This window comes from Sarcophilus harrisii, chromosome 4 (genome assembly GCF_902635505.1).
Source record: "Sarcophilus harrisii chromosome 4, mSarHar1.11, whole genome shotgun sequence".
Classification (NCBI taxonomy): domain Eukaryota; kingdom Metazoa; phylum Chordata; class Mammalia; order Dasyuromorphia; family Dasyuridae; genus Sarcophilus; species Sarcophilus harrisii.
In genome coordinates, this window is record NC_045429.1 from 223,586,503 (window position 1) to 223,602,704 (window position 16,202).

Sequence of the window (16,202 nt, forward strand, 5' to 3'; positions counted from 1 at the left end):
TTCTCTAGTGGCAAAAAGGAACCCTTGAAAATTTTGGAGGTCATATAGTCAGATCTGGGTCACAGGAAGATTACTCTGGAAGATGTGTAAAGGATGGAGAAGGGAAAGAACTAGTTAAGACGGTTAGAAGAAAATTATAAGAGGCAAAGAGAGACTTGGCAAGAATGGAGGCTGTGTGAGTGCAGAGAAGGAAATGGGATAGATATTACCATATCAATAACATTAACGGATATTTATATGATAATTTAAGATTTGCAACTCACCTTACAAATATTATCTCATTTTAGCCTCATAACCATCCTTTGAGGTAGGTACTTTAGGTTTAATTTTCCACATTTACAGATGAAGAAATAAGACTCAAATCTTACTCATTTTAGACTCAGAATACCTTTTGAGGTAGGTACTTCAGATATAATTTTCCACATTTTATAGAAGAGGCTCAGATCTGAAGTGACCTGCCAAAGAGAAAAAATTCAAAACCAAGTTTTCTTTTCCTCAGTGTGGATGTCTCTGAACTATACTGTATTGTTTTATGTCACAGAGAGAAAATTAACCAAAAAAGGGCAATTATTAAGTGGAAGATGGGGAATAAAGCAAAGGAAAAGATTGAGGATGATTCTGAGTTTGCAAATATGGATAACCAAGAGTATGGAAATCTCATCAGAGATAGAGAAAAGTGGAAAGGGGGCAGATTTGAGGGTGAAAGAGATCTTCTTTGGACATAAAAAGTTTGAAATGGGTCATGTGAGATGTATAGAAAAAAAATATGAAGACTAAGAGAAGGCTTTTGAATGGAACACGTAAGAGATTTTGGAGAGATAATTTAAGTCAAGAGACAAGGTCAGGATCTGAACAAAGGTATTCAGAAGTGAGTGATGAGTAGTAGAGGAAGAAACAAGTTAGATTCCCCTGCTCAAAGACTTTCAGGGATTTCTCACTGTCTCCATATAAATCCCTTAGGCTAGCATTTACATTTCTTTTTAAGAGATTAGCATTAAAAGAGAAAGTATAGGATCACAGTTTTGAGTTAATATCTGGGTTAAATGATGGATTTGGATTTTTTTTTAAGTATGCAAATGATGGGACTGAGTTAGAAAGTGAGAAACAGGGAAGTAAAGATCACGGGGAAAAGCTCTAAGAAACCAAAGTACCTTTCAGGAGGATCTAGAACAAAGGACAAGACATAAAGTTGTATAAGAGTTTTGAGGTGTAGAGTAGGGGATTAATAGATTGATTTCATTTTCTTAGTTAAAAAAAAAAGTAGGTCACCTAGGAAACTAGGTAGTATAGGAGCAAATGGGGTACTTGCCTTGAAATCAAGAAGATCCCACAGTAGACACTTAATCTCTTTTGGCCTCAGTTTTCTTTTCTGTAAGATAAGTAATAACATGTACAAGTACAGATGAGTTTTTATAAAGGAGACATCATATGTAAAGTACTTTGCAAATCTTAAAATATTAAATAAATGTTAGCTATTATATTGTAAGATATAGGACAGTAGAAAAAACGTAAAGGACAAGAAAAGCAAAGAGAAAATTTGGATTTGCTGTCAAGGGAAGAGTGTTAGAGAATCAATAATGGTATTATTGGGCAAAAGTGACAATCACTAACAAACCTGGACATGTTTGCATGGCTTCCTCCAGAAACATTTAGAGGAATGTGGAAAAGGAATATGATGGGGGTGACTCAAGATTAAAAACTGCCAACACATGAATGGTTTTTAGGACAAGAGGACAAAAAATTTAAGGGTTGAGTTCAGATTGTTGCTGAATTTTTTGATTGGTCAATGTGTAGACAACTATCTAATTTCCAGTTTGGGGCTATTCTAAAAAGAGTTACCATGAATATTTTTATACATTCAGCTTCTTGAGAAAGGAAAGAGAATGGCCTGGAGGATGACTATGAAGGCAACAAAGATCTAGATGGAGTTATCTGCACACATATAAAATGAATCTCAAATAGGGAAAGGTTATATAGAGTAATGGCTACAGAAGTATGTCTAGGGATAGCAATAAGAAGGAAGAAGTAGGCTGTTCCCAACTCTTAATGTGTTGGGGAATGGAGGAATAAAATAAATAACCTTGACTTAATGGCCAAGCATGTGGACAATCAGGGAACCAGATTTCTGTGAAAGGCAGAATATCAAAATTTTAGGAAAATGAAGAATTCTAGATGAAGGGGTATTTGTTATCAGAGCAGGAGTTTCTAAAAGGCATAATGGAATGGAAAGATGATGGAGGATATAGATTATTAAGGAATAAGGCTGAGTGAGAGAAAGGGATGACAATAAAAGGATTAGGAAGGTGAAAGGATTTTCATCTTTACCAAAAGCAGGACCATTTAACTCTCACTTTATTTCTGTTAAGGAGAATCATCTGTGGACTAGAAAAGGGAGGGTGAAAATGACTAAGAGAGATTTGATAACTAAGATAAATAAGGGGAGAGAGAGTAAGAGAACATTCAGTTGCTTTTAATGAGTTCAAGTCACTAAACCCAGATATATCCTCAGAATATTGAAAGAATTAGAAGATGTAATTAAACCACTGACAGAAATTTTGAAAGATTTTGGAGACTGAAAAAAATGTACTGGAGGACTGGGGAAGTACAAATGTCCTAATCTTTGAAAAAGAGATGAGAGTGAAATCTGCAACTAATATCCAGTGAGCTTGATTTTGATTCCTACCAAAATTCTAGAACATATTTTTTTTTAAAAGAGAGAGATGATTTATCAATATCTAGAAAAGGAAGTTGTGATCACAGAGAGCTAATAAGATTTTCTTAAATCCAATGAGATAACAAACATAAAGCACTCTCTACAAACCATAAAATCCTATATGGATGCTAACTATTATTGTCATCAAGATCAGGTTTATCAGACTAAACTTAATTCTTTTTTAAATTTTTATTTTTATGAATATTTATTATCTTTCTCTCTTTCCTGTCTCCTAAATAAAGTCTTTTAAAATAAGAACAAAAAAGTAACAAAAATTTGTAGTTCAACAAAACAAATTCACATTGGCCATGTCCAAAAAGTATGCCTCATTGTGCATCTTGAATCTATCACCTCTCAGAGAATAACTAACTGGATATGTCATCTTCAATCTTCTGGAACCATGATTTGTCATTGCATTGATCAATTCTAAGATTCATCAAAGTCTTTTCTTTATAATTTGGTTGTCATTGTATAATTATTCTTCTATTTTTTACTTCATTTTGTTTCCATTTATAAAGAAACTACTCACCTCCTCATTTCTTATGAATATATAATTACAATCATATATCATAACATTTATCCATTCCTCAATAAGTGGACACCTGCTTATTTTCCAGTTTGGGACTACTATAAAAAGAGCAGTCATGAATATTTTTATACATATGGAACATTTTCTCCAGCTGACCTTCATGCCTGGAATGTTCTTACTCCCCATTTCTGCCTCATGATTTCCTGGTTTTCAAGTCCCACCTAAAATCCTGTTCTACAGGAAGCCTTCTCTATTCTCTCTTAATTCTAGAGTTTGTCCTCTATTCATTATTTCCTATTTAATCTGTATATAATTTGTTTGTACATATCTGTTTGTTTGTTGCCTGTTTGTTGCCCATTAGAATGTGATCTCCTTAGGATCAGAGGCTGTATTTTGCCTTTCTACTTGACAGATGCTTGATAAATTCATATTTACTTCCTTCTGGTGATAGGGGGCCTTTGCTTCTTTTTTTATCTCTTTGAGGTAGATATCTAGTACTGAGTCAAAAAATATGCACTGTTTAGTAACTTTTGGAACATAGTTCCAAATTGTTTTCCAGATTGACTGACCAATTCAGTTCCAACAACAGTACATTAGCATATCTATTTTTCTTCTATCCCGCCAACATTTTCATTTTCTTTTTTTTTGTCCTCTTTGCCAATCTAATGGGTATGAGGGGAACCTCAGAGTTCTTTTAATTTGCATTTCTCTAACTATTAATGATTTGAGGCATTTGATATGATTGTTGATAATTTGTATTTCTTCTCATAAAGGCTGCCAGTTTGTATTCTTTGACCACTTATTGGGCAATGAATCTTACAGATTATCCTTGTTTCCTATTTTAACAGAACTATTAAAAACTGACAGATTAGAGAAATGTTCTGAATACTATTTATTAAAACTTCAGGAAAGCATATGCAAAATGTCTTTATACTTTTGTGACCAACACAGAAGGATATAAGATAAATGATAGTATAATTATGTGAATTTAGGACTGATTGCAAGATGATACAAAAAGTTATCCTTGATATTTAAGTATGAGCTCAGTTGAATAATTGAATAAATGAATCAAATTACCCTACCACATTTAAAGTAAGTGACACCTTAACAAGTTAGAACATGAGTCCATAAGTCAATCAACCAAAGACTTCAGAATAATTATGGGAAAAGTCCTTGACCAATTGGAGTTATGTTGCACAGGATGCTGTTTAGATTGGCTGGAGAAACTTGGTCACATCCTAGGAGTTGCCACTTCAGATTTATGAGTGAGAATTGGACTAGCCACTTCAAATCATGTGCAATTGATTTGAAGTTAACCTGGAAAGTGCTCTGTCTAGTGTAATACCAGAGGAAGCCATTCTTGCTCCTATGCTATTTAACTTCTTTATCAATGAATTGGATAAAGTTCAAATATAAAGAAGATATAAACCTGGAATCAATAGTTACCATATAAGATAACTAAATTGGTATCTAAAAAAAAATCTCAAAAACCTAGAGTAGGGGGTCAGACATGATAAGGAAAAAATGTATAGGGACAAATGTAAAGTCTTATCCTTGGGTTCAAAAAATCAGCTTCCAAGTATGAGATGGGGAAAAGCATTATTCATTCAAAGTTTGTTTTGAAAAAGTTCTCGAGATTTGGGGTAAACTGTAAGTGCAATGAGAGTATAATATGGTAATCAAAAAGATAATGTAATTTTAGACACAATTAGTAGACATTTATCCAGAAGTAGGAAGTGATAGTCCCTCTCTTTGTATATGATCAGTTCCATTCTGTTCACCATGTTTTATGAAAGCTATTGATAATCTGGAAAATGTCCAGAAGATAGCAACCAAAATGGTTTTAAAGTCTTGTGATCATGACAAATGAGAATTAGTTGAAGGAACTAGAGATAAATAGCTTGGAAAGGGAAACATAATAATTATCTTCAAGTATCTGTTATGCCATTGTGGGAAAGGATTACATTTATTCTTCTTGGGCATAGAGAACAGAACTAGAAGCAACAGGAGGAAGTTGCAGGAGACAAGTTTAGGCTTGATATAAAAAAAAAAAAACAATAATTAGAACTAAATGAAAGTTGAGTGCCTCAGGAACTATAGGTTTTCACTAGAAATCTTTAAAGTAATAGTGGGATGGCATCCCTTCACTGATACATCTGAGCAAAGATATACAGCCCCTGGTCAGATATGTTATAATGTTTTTGTCCAGGTACAAGTTGAACTAGATAGGTTCTGGGGTTCTTTCCAACCCTGAGTTCTGTAAAGGCCTAATGAAGAATGGCTTGTTTATACAAGATAATCAAGGGAATGCTTTATTTAAAACCAGAAAATCAATGATAGTATAATTTAGAGCAGGGCAGATCATTACATCTGGAGCCAAAAGATCTGGGTTCATTTTTAGCTACGGTATTTATTACCTGTGTGAAATTCCAGCAGGCTGCTTTCTTTCTCTGGGACTCAGTTCCCTCAACTCTATTAGGATTAGATCAACTCTAAGGTATTTTTTCAATTCTAATATATGTTTCCAATTATATGAGAAGATGGGCAACCTTTTGAAAATGATTTCCTATAGCAGCTCAAATCTTTATGGTCACATAATTGGTTAAAAGGTATGAGGAGAGGTGAAACAAGCATTTATTTAGTATCTATGTGCCAGATATTGAGATTTACAAATATCTCACTTGAGAGAATTAAGGATATTATCAAAATTTTGATTTACAATTTTTAAAAGCACTTGACCTGGAAATAATATTGTTGTAGTCCAAAAAAAAATCTGGTTTTTCAGATCTAATTTTTCTCTATTCCATAAGCTATCTATGCCCTAGCCACACATGTGTCTCCAACCCTGAGACATTTTCTAGAACATTCTTTCCCTCATCCCCCTAAACCTTCTAGAATTTAGCATAGCTCCTGATACACCTTAGGTAACTAATAAATGCTTGTCAATGGTTCCATATCTGAATCTTCCATACCAGAAGTCTCCAAACTAGAAATATCCATTTTCTTAGCCTTTGTTCCACCTTACCTGTGATATCAGAAGTGGGAGACTTATTGTGCTGCACCCCAGCACTACCTAAAAAATATCCAGGCTGCTCTTATTTATGGCATAAAGATCCAAGAATTACAATGAAAGTTTGGGGTCATAATATTCCAATTCTGGTAACAATTTCTCATAAGACCATTTTAAGGCTTCCCAATAACATCGCTGGTTGTGTCCTTTCCCTGTTCTTCCCCCTCTCAATGTGGAGGTATCAGTCCTGGCTCTAATTTATTAGATAGGGTTCCAATCTACTTCCCTTCTCTTACTGTTCTTGTTTCTTCCTCTGTGTCTCTTGGATGTTTTCAGTTAAGTGACATGGAAATTGGTTTTATTTCGTTTTGTTTTTTAACTAAACTTATGATTACATAGGGAACTCCCTTTATCAGTACAGATCAAGATCTCCTTGTAATCCCAAAGAATTGTTTGGAAATTACTGAGAGATTGAATAATTTTTCTAAGTTTACACAGTAGGTATGTGTCCCATTTGGACTTGAATACAGTTCCTCTAGACTCCAAGGTTGCTTTATATGTACTGTATGTACATTTAAATATGTGTATATGCACATATACACATACACATCTATAAATTGTATACATGTATCTACACACATATACACATACAAACACAAATACACATATACATATAAATATATATATATATACACATACATATATACACCAAATTAATGCTCTGTGATTTTTCTCTAAAATATACAAAATAAAAAGGACCTATTGCTCATAATAATTACTAATTCAGCTAGTTCTTCAGTAAGGCTCATTTAGCTTCAACAGTGGATCCCAAGAGGAACCCTAAAGACTCTTGTTGTTTAAGCTATCTCATGCATAAGTAGCATAGTTTGATATTGCCAATAAGATTGATATTGAAATATTGGATATTGGAAACAGATACCTTGCTGGTCAAGACAGAAATCACCCAATGACTCTATCCCTGACTCTATAGGAAGCTGTCTTAATCCTATGGCTCCCAGAGGCCAGACACTGGCTGAGAAGCCATCCTCTCCCCACCTAAGGGATGAAGGAGAAAGTACAAGCCATAGAAAGGTGCACTGAGTGCTGCATCAGGGCAGAGCTTGGGTGGGGGGTGGCTGCTATGTCTGAGACACATGCGGGGACTTGGGAGAGAGGAAGCTATGAAGGTGGAAATCTGGGGCTGAGGATCCCTGGACTCTAAGAAGGTAACTATGGAAGTGAATCAGTCAAGGAATACATTAACTTAGAAACTGTTGCTAAACTTTAGCTCCATCCTACTCAACCCCACCAATATGGAAGCCCAATTGGTGATTTCTTCAATTTTCCTTCTCTCATTGCACTTGCCCTCACATTTAGGAGATCCAGATGCCCTAAAACTCTTCCTTTCTTAAGAGTTTGCTTACCTTTCTGTTTACTATTTTTAAAGTATGATTAATATGGTTAACTATTGCATTGTTGCTTTGTATGTGTTGGGGACTTTAGAGTAATCTTTCTCATCCCCAATTGGAGAGGGACAACTTTATAACTTTAGAATTTTTCTAGAGTAAATTTTTTCTAGCTAAGGGCTTAAGCTGTATTAAAAAAATTGACAATTAACTTTTAAACTTTTTCTTTTTTTGCTGAAGCAATTGGGGTTAAACAACTTGTCCAGGGTCACACAGCTAGGAAGTGGGAAGTGTCTGAGATCAGAATTGAACTTAGCTCCTCCTGACTTCAGGGCTGGTGCTCTATCCACTGCACCACCTAGCTGCCCTAACTTGTACACCTTTATAAGAGCAAAAGAGCAAAGGAAAAAACTTAAGCCCGAATTTTTCTAGGTAAATGAGCTCATAGTTTGGTTGACACAACTGTGATGAGCTGGCAGGTATTGGGAAGTGGGACCTTGGCCATTTCCTTGCCCCTCGTTTTTTTCCATTGGTTTGGAAGGAAAACCACTTCTCCAGAAAGGAAGAGCTGACAATATCTTGGAAGGAGTCTAAAACATAACCAGATGGGAATAAGAAATGAGTAATCACACATACAACAGAGCCACATCTAACCCACCATTATTAAACATAAATTAAAATATAAGACTCTAGGACAGATGTGGAAGCAACTTGTTAACCTATTTGCTAATTATGAATCTTAAGATAGATATAAAATAGGCAGGTTTATTCTAATCAAGTAAACAAGTAATCAAGTAAACTAAATACCTAATATGTGCCAGGAACTATACTTAATTACCTAAGGCAAAGCTTCTTAACCTTTTCCCATTGGTGACCCCTTTTCACCCCAGAAATTTTTATGGAATTCCAGGTATACAAGTATATAAAAGATATACAAATCAAATATTTGCTGATAATAAATCCTTATTTTGCAACCCCCACATTCAATTACATGACCCCATATGGCATCAAGAACCACAATTTAAGAATACCTAAGGTATTCACCAATATCATGGAAGATGGACTGAAAAGAATCTAATAAAAGAAGGCTCTTTAATGATGATTTTCCAAATGTTGCTATTCAGAGGTGGCATTGTATGATAACATTGAGCCCTGGGACATTAGAAAGACTCCCTCATTCAGTAAGGAAGGAAGGAAGGAAGGAAGGAAGAGAGAGAGAGAGAGAGAGAGAGAGAGAGAGAGAGAGAGAAATAGAGAGAGAGAAATAGAGAGAGAAAGAGAGAAAGAGAGAGAAAAGAGAGAAAGAGAGAGAGAAAGAGAGAGAGAGAGAGAGAGAGAGAGAGAGAGAGAGAGAGGCAGGGAGAAAAGAAGGGAGGAGGGGGGAGAGAGGGAGGAAGAAAGAAAGGAAGGAAGGGAAGGAGGAGGAATAAAGCCACCAGAACTTAATTCTCAGTTGGATGGACAATCTGTTGAATTATCCTGGGGAGAGAGAAGGTAAGGAGAGAGATGGGCAAAGTATCAAAATTGGAGTATGAATCCTCTACTTTTCCATTTATTAGCTGTATAATTACTAAAGTTAGGTCATTTAACCTCTTTAAACATGAATTTCCTCATTAGTAAAATGAGAATAATAAAATTTGAACTACTTAACACAGAGAATTATTATAAGGAAAATTCTGCCTAAATATAAAGTGGAATATAAATATAAGCTAGTCATATCATACATAGGCTCCATAGATAGGAGGCAATATGGTACAGAGGAAAGAATATCAGTTCTGGAGTCAGAGGACCTGGGTTCAAATCAACTTCTCATATTTACTAAATATGTTACTAAATCAGTCATTTAAGCTCCCTGAGGTTCAACTTCCTTATCTGTAAAATGAAGGGATTAGAGTGGATGGCTTCTGAAATAACTTCCCACTCTCAAGCTGTGATGCTATCACAGTAAGCAGGGCTTCAGAAAGGAGTAAGAATAGATCAGGTGGACATAATTTGGGAAATGATGTAATTCTGTCAATGATCCCAAAATGCTTGTTGCTAGGGAAAAAAACCTATCTCATTAATGCCAGTATTCTCCCAGTGATTCAGTATTAAATATTTACAGAACAGTCATCTCTCTGCCTTCTTGGGGGGAGAGGGATGGACTATTTTAAATCTGTGCCATTATTATATTTTCTTGTGTAATCTTAGAGAATAGCTCATAATCAAAACAAATAAAAATCAAATGCTAGACCGCCATAATATTAGAACCAAAAGGACATTAACCCACAGAGCAAAAAAAGGCTACATGGAAGGCATAAGATTGCAGCTTGCCATCAGCAATGCTTTTTCTCAAGAGAAGTGTTATAAACTACATAATCCAGGACACATATAACCAGAAAAGGAAGTGGGCTGGTCATGTAGCAAAGATAAGGAACAACAGATGGTTAGCCTGAGAGCCAACATCAGTATCTCCTTCCCCCAAGTATGAAAAGAACCACAGGGATGTATATATTGCATTGGGTGACTATTGAAGAACTGTGATCTCAGAGGCAGAGGGATCAAATGCCTCAATTAGCAGGGCACTGACTCAAAGTGTCAATGCCTTCAGAGCCTCCTTCCTCATGGGGTTGTTTCAAGGAAAGCATTTTAAAAACTGTAAAGTCTTCGTGGATATAAGCTGTCATTATGATCACAGGGTCACATGATTAGAACTGGGAGAAATCTCAGGGGCCATCTTGATCAAGCCCCTTCCTTTACAGAGGAGGAAACTGAGTCCCAGAAAAGTTAAATGACTTACCTAAAGCTGTTCAGTTGTCCAGTCACATGACTCTTCATGACCCCATTTGGGGATTTCTTGGCAAAAATACTGGAATGGTTTGCCATTTCCTTCTCCAGCTCATTTTATAGATTAAAAACAAAAAACTGAGGCAAATGGTGACCTGCCTAGGATGACACAGCTAACTAGGCTGGATTTGAATTCAGGTCTTCCTGACTGCAGCCCCAGTATTCCATCCACTGTGCCACATAACTGCCCAGCAAGTCCAATGTTGTATCTAGCAAAAGACAGAACGGAAGGGTAATCATTGTCCTACACTTGGACTTTGGGTTACTCCTTGTGGCTTCCTGATGTGGTACATACCTTCTGCCATCAACATTTACTTTTCAGCTAGTATTGTGCCAGTGTAGAAGCACAAGTCACATAGCATTTTTGCCTCCCTGAAGATGAATGAGTGAGGCTGATAGAGGCGGCAATATTCCAGAGAAGATAAGATGGCATGAGGGCACCTGCAGAAATAAAGGAGCTTATACCTTGTCAAGGGGAAAGGCCATATATTCTTGTGATATAGGAATGAAGGTGTTAATAGAAAGATATGAGATACAGAACAGGGAGCTCTTAGCAATGGCCTCAATTTTTTTTTTGATAGAATTCTCTGCCTCCCTGGCTCCTGCAAGTCTCAGCTAAAATGCAAGTCCTGTAAGAAGCCTTTCCTAATCGTCCTTAATCTTAGTACCTTCTCCCAGACATTATTTTACTTCATTCTGTATATATCTTGCCTGTACATAGTTGTTCACATAATCTACCCCATTACATTGTGAATTGTGATCTCCTTGAGGGCAGTACCTCCTTCCTTCCTTCCTTCCTTCCTTCCTTCCTTCCTTCCTTCCTTCCTTCCTTCCTTCCTTCCTTCCTTCTTCCTTCCTTCCTTCCTTCCTTCCTTCTTCCTTCCTTCCTTCCTTCCTTCCTTCCTTCCTTCCTTCCTTCCTTCCTTCCTTCCTTCCTTCCTTCCTTCCTTCCTTCCTTCCTTCCTTCCTTCCTTCCTTCCTTCCTTCCTTCCTTCCTTCCTTCCTTCCTTCCTTCCTTCCCTTCCTTCCTTCTCTCTCTCTCTCTCTCTCTCTCTCTCTCTCTCTCTCTCTCTCTCTTTCTCTTCTATCCCCAAATCTTAGTATAGTGCCTGATACATAGTAGATAATTAATAAATGCCTGCTGAATTGTACAAAGAAATGGTTGTTGATAAATGTAGAAATAAAGATAGAAGAACTACATGTTTAACATACATTGGATTGCTTGCTGTTTATGGAAAGGGAGTGGCGAGAAGGGAGGCAAAAAACTTGGAACACAGAATTTTGTTGAAAACTATCTTTGCATGTATTTTGAAAATTAAAAGCTATTATTAAAAATTTTTTTAAAGAAATGCTTGTTGACTTGGCCAGTGGAATAGACCAGGGCTTCCTAAATTTTTTCCACTTATGACCCCTTTTTGCCCCATTAATTTTATGTGACCCTATTAATTTTATGTGATATATTTTATGTGTATATAAAATAGTTATACAAATGAAATATTTACTAATAATAAATCCTAATTTTGCAACCGCCACATTTAGTTATAAGACCCTACATGAGGTCAAGTACCACAGTTTAAGCTGGGGACTACTTAAAAGAATAGGAAATGGGGGCTGCTAGGTGGTGCAGTGGATAGAGCACCAGCTCTGAAGTCAGGAGAACCTGATTTCAAATGTGGCTTCCCACACAACACTTACTAGCTGTGTGATCTTGGGCAAATCACTTAATCCTAATTGCCTCAGCCAAAAAAAAAAAAAGTAGAATAGGAAATGAGGGCTTAAAAGTACTGTGTTTGTCTAGTCAGGAAAGGAAGTTTGAAAAAAAAAATGATCTATACAGAAATGGGTTATTCAAGAAAACTATAGCATTTCCTTCCATCATATCTTTAAAGACAAATGCTTTGGACAAAGGAAAAGAGAAGGGAATAAACACTTATTTAGCACCTGTTGTGTTCCAGACACTGTACTGAGTGCTTTTTACAAATATTATCTCATTTTTACCTTCACAACAACTCTGAGAAGATGCTATTATTATCTCCATTTTACAGATGAAGAAACTGAGACAAATAGAAGATTTGTTTGGAGACATACAGCTAGTAATCTGAAACTAAATTTGAATTCATGTTTTGCTGACTCCATGCCCAGTGCTATTATCAACTGTGCCATTAATTGCTCCACAGAAGAGTCAGTGGAAGTAGTACAGTGGAAGAAATACTGATTGTATCTTGACTCCTAATTCCAATTCTTCAATCCAGGTTTTTTGTTCTGTTTCTTTCACCTGTGAGACTTTAGGCAAGTCTGAATATCTACAAGCCCCAATTTCCTCATCTGTAAAATGATGGGTGGGGGGCAGGGAGTCAAATGGTTTCAATGATGTCCAAGGTCCTTTTCCAGCTTTAAATGCACTATATAGTCTTCAGAATGGACTTCAGAATGGAATTTGCTTTTCTTTCAGCTGACTTTTTAAGAAAGCTTCTCTTTTATATTCAGTCTTTTTAGGTGGTGAAAAGAGCTACATTTGAATTCATGGGATCTAGATTCAGTCTCAGTCTCTTTCTGCCTCTTACTCAATTGCAAGCACCATCTTGAGTGGTCACTTAATAGCTCTGGGCCTGGGTTTCAACATCTATAAAATAAGAAGTAGTTAGACTAGATGACCTCCCAAGTGCCTTCCAATTTAAAACTTATGTTCCTAGGCTTCCTTCTTAGCAGTTTTATTTCTTTTATATAGGTTATAATTAAAATTGGACAATTGACATTGAGGAATCTGGATATCGTTTTTAAGTTTTAAAATACTGTGAGCATGGGGCAGCTAGATGGTTCAGTGGATACTGGTCCGGGAGTCAGAAGGAAAGGAGTTCAAATCTGACCACAGATACATTAACTATTTGATCCTAGACAAGTCACTTAACCTCAATTGCCTTTGCAAAAAAAAAAAAAAAAAAAAGAGAGAGAGAGAGAGAGAGAAATAAAATAAAATAACATGAATTTAATTGAATACTATTATTCTATAAGAAATGTTAAGCAGGCAGAAAAACCCGGAAAGACTTACATGAACCAATGCTAAGTAAAGTGAGCAGAACCAGAAGAACATTGTATAAAATAAAAGCAAGATTATATAATGATAAACTATAATAGACTCAGCTCTTCTCAGACAGTTCCATTAGACTTAGAATGAAAAATGCCATCTACATCCAGAGAGAAAACTATGGAAACAATACAGATCAAAGCCTACTATTTTCACTTTTTTCTTTCTCATGGCTTTTCTTTTTTGTTCTGATATTGCTTTCACAACATGACTAATATGGAAATATGTTTAAAATTATGTATAATCTATATCAGATTATTTGCTATCTTGGGGAGGAAGGAGGGGAAAATTGTACCTCAAAATCTTACAAAAATTGAATGTTGAAATCTATCTTTACATATAATTGGAAAAGACTATTAAGTGGGAAAAATACTGTGAAAATTTTATAGATTTTTTTTTCCTTTAGGATCAGAAAGAATATCCTGTCCTTAAGGACAGGACATATTCATGTCATTGCATCCCCAGTGCCAAGTCTAGTGCCTGGCCTGGCACATAGTAGGCATTTAAGAAATGCTTGTGAATTACTGAGTGAGCAAGTGGATTGTATGATTTTCAACTGTAAAAGACTTAGTTACTATGATCAAAACAGTTCCAAAGGCCTCATGATGAAAAAAATGTTTCCAGAGAAGTGATAAACTGATAAACTCTTGAAACATAATTTTTTCACTTTCTTTTTCTTGCTCCCCCCCCCCAATATGGCAACTATGGAAATATGTTTGCATGGGAAAAAAAAAGAAACAGTAACATAGATACCTTATTAAAGTTGAAGTCAGGAAGACCTGAATTCAATTCAGAGCATCTGACCAATTGCATTATCCAAAGCAAGTCAATTAAATTCTAGGTGTCTCAGGAGTTAACAGATCTTTGAAGGGACAGGGAACTCATCATATGATATGAATTTAATATAATTACTGTACATATGATTTTAAAATCATTTACAATTTGACTCCAACTTACCTTTCTAGAATTATTGGACATTACCCTGCTTAGTGCAGGAGTAAAGCTCTAAGGCTTTCTTTAGTTATTCTTTATATATATATTCTTTATATATCATATTCTACTGTGAAGGTTTTCTGGAGGCAGCCTTAGTCTCAGTTGAAATAAATAATTACTCCAAAATCGCAGCCAGCTGGTAAAAATGCAAACATTTATTTCTCCTTCCAAATTAGCCCGGTTAGTTGAGAGACCTATCTCTCTGCTTGAGCTCTTGCAGCTTTGTCCTTGGCTTCTGCCTCTGCTTTCTTCAGCCTCCAGCCAGCACCAAGGTGGAAGATGCAATGAATCTCTCTGTACCTCCAGTCAATTCCCAAGCTCCAAGAGCTCCCTCTATTTATGTGATCTCCCAAAGGTTAACTCTGCCTTCTGAGGAAGAGGGATTCTGGGTTATCTCCCAGAGTGCTCTCTGGTCCTAAGGGAGGTGTGAATTCAGATCTCATACTAGCCCTGAACTCTCCCAAAGGTGTGAACTCCATTGAGTACTTAGATACTTATGAGCTCTCTAAAGGTGTGAACACAAGCATTGTTCTATCAGTTCCACTTAGTACTTTGTTTCAAGTTCTGGCCCAAAATATCTCTTTCTAAGATCAAATCAACTCCAATGGCTTAACACTTTGTAAAGATTCCAACATTCCACCTCTTGTCTTTACCTTATACACTGGTGGTCCCCCATGCTTAGAAAGCACTACCTCCTCACCCCATTCAACTTTTAAGACTCCCCAGGTACCATCAGAGCTGAATTCAAGTGCTTCTTTCTACAGGAAACTTATCTAGATCCCCCTCCCTACTCTAGTTGGGAGTGCCTTCCTCCCTTAGAAATTATGTTGTAGCTACTATCTTTAGCATATATTTTGTATTTTATTTCATATGTGTGTGTGTGTGTGTGTGTGTGTGTGTGTGTGTGTGTGTTGTGTTTCCTTTCATTAGAGTATAGCTCCATGAGGACAAGAATCGTTTTGTTTTTTGTCTATATATCTTCAGGTCTGGCCTAATGCCTGGCACACGGGAAAAACATAAAAATTGAGTGAATATTTTAGTGATTAAAACCCAGATCTTATATCAAATATAGTGGCAAAACCAGGACAAAACAAAAAATCTTGCTTTTCCCATATCACAGAGAAGTTTCCAATAAAGAATAAGAAGGTGTAACTTGTACATAAATATGTCTGTACTTGCTTATTGAAAGAAAAAACCTGCCTGCTGGGAAGCTAGGAGCTTCTCTCAGTCATGAGAGTAAATGCCACCTAAGGTGTCTGAAATTACTTAGCCACAGGTGACCTAAGAGAATGCAAATACCATGGACAAATGGGAGGGACTGAAGCGTACTTCTATTTGCCTTATGAGCTTTAAAACTAGAAGAGTTCATATGATTTTTCCCTGATGACCCAGAGGAAGCTTATGAATAAATGTTTAAACACCTTAGTTTTCATAGGAGCTTTGATGACTTTAGAAAAGGTCATTTTATGTAGGAAGAAATAAGTTCTTCCTTGATCACAGAAACTAATGAAGTATGATGTGCTCTAGGCCAGGCATAGATGCTTTAATTCCTGCTTCTAGGAGTCTGATGCTGGTGGACAATTTGAATTGAGGAGGTTTAAGCTTCAGTTGAGCTAAGGCAATTCTAAATCAAGCTAAGC

At 36.2% G+C, this 16,202-nt stretch overlaps 1 long non-coding RNA gene across 1 annotated transcript in view; it reads right to left on the reverse strand.

The window, feature by feature from the left end:
- The window catches only part of LOC116423169, a 52,436-nt gene extending 41,149 nt beyond the window's left edge, over positions 1-11,287 (reverse strand). The window contains exon 1 of the long non-coding RNA XR_004233654.1: positions 10,438-11,287. This is a non-coding gene — a long non-coding RNA (uncharacterized LOC116423169). The remainder of the gene's footprint in view (positions 1-10,437) is intronic.
- Between the last annotated feature and the right edge of the window lie 4,915 nt (positions 11,288-16,202).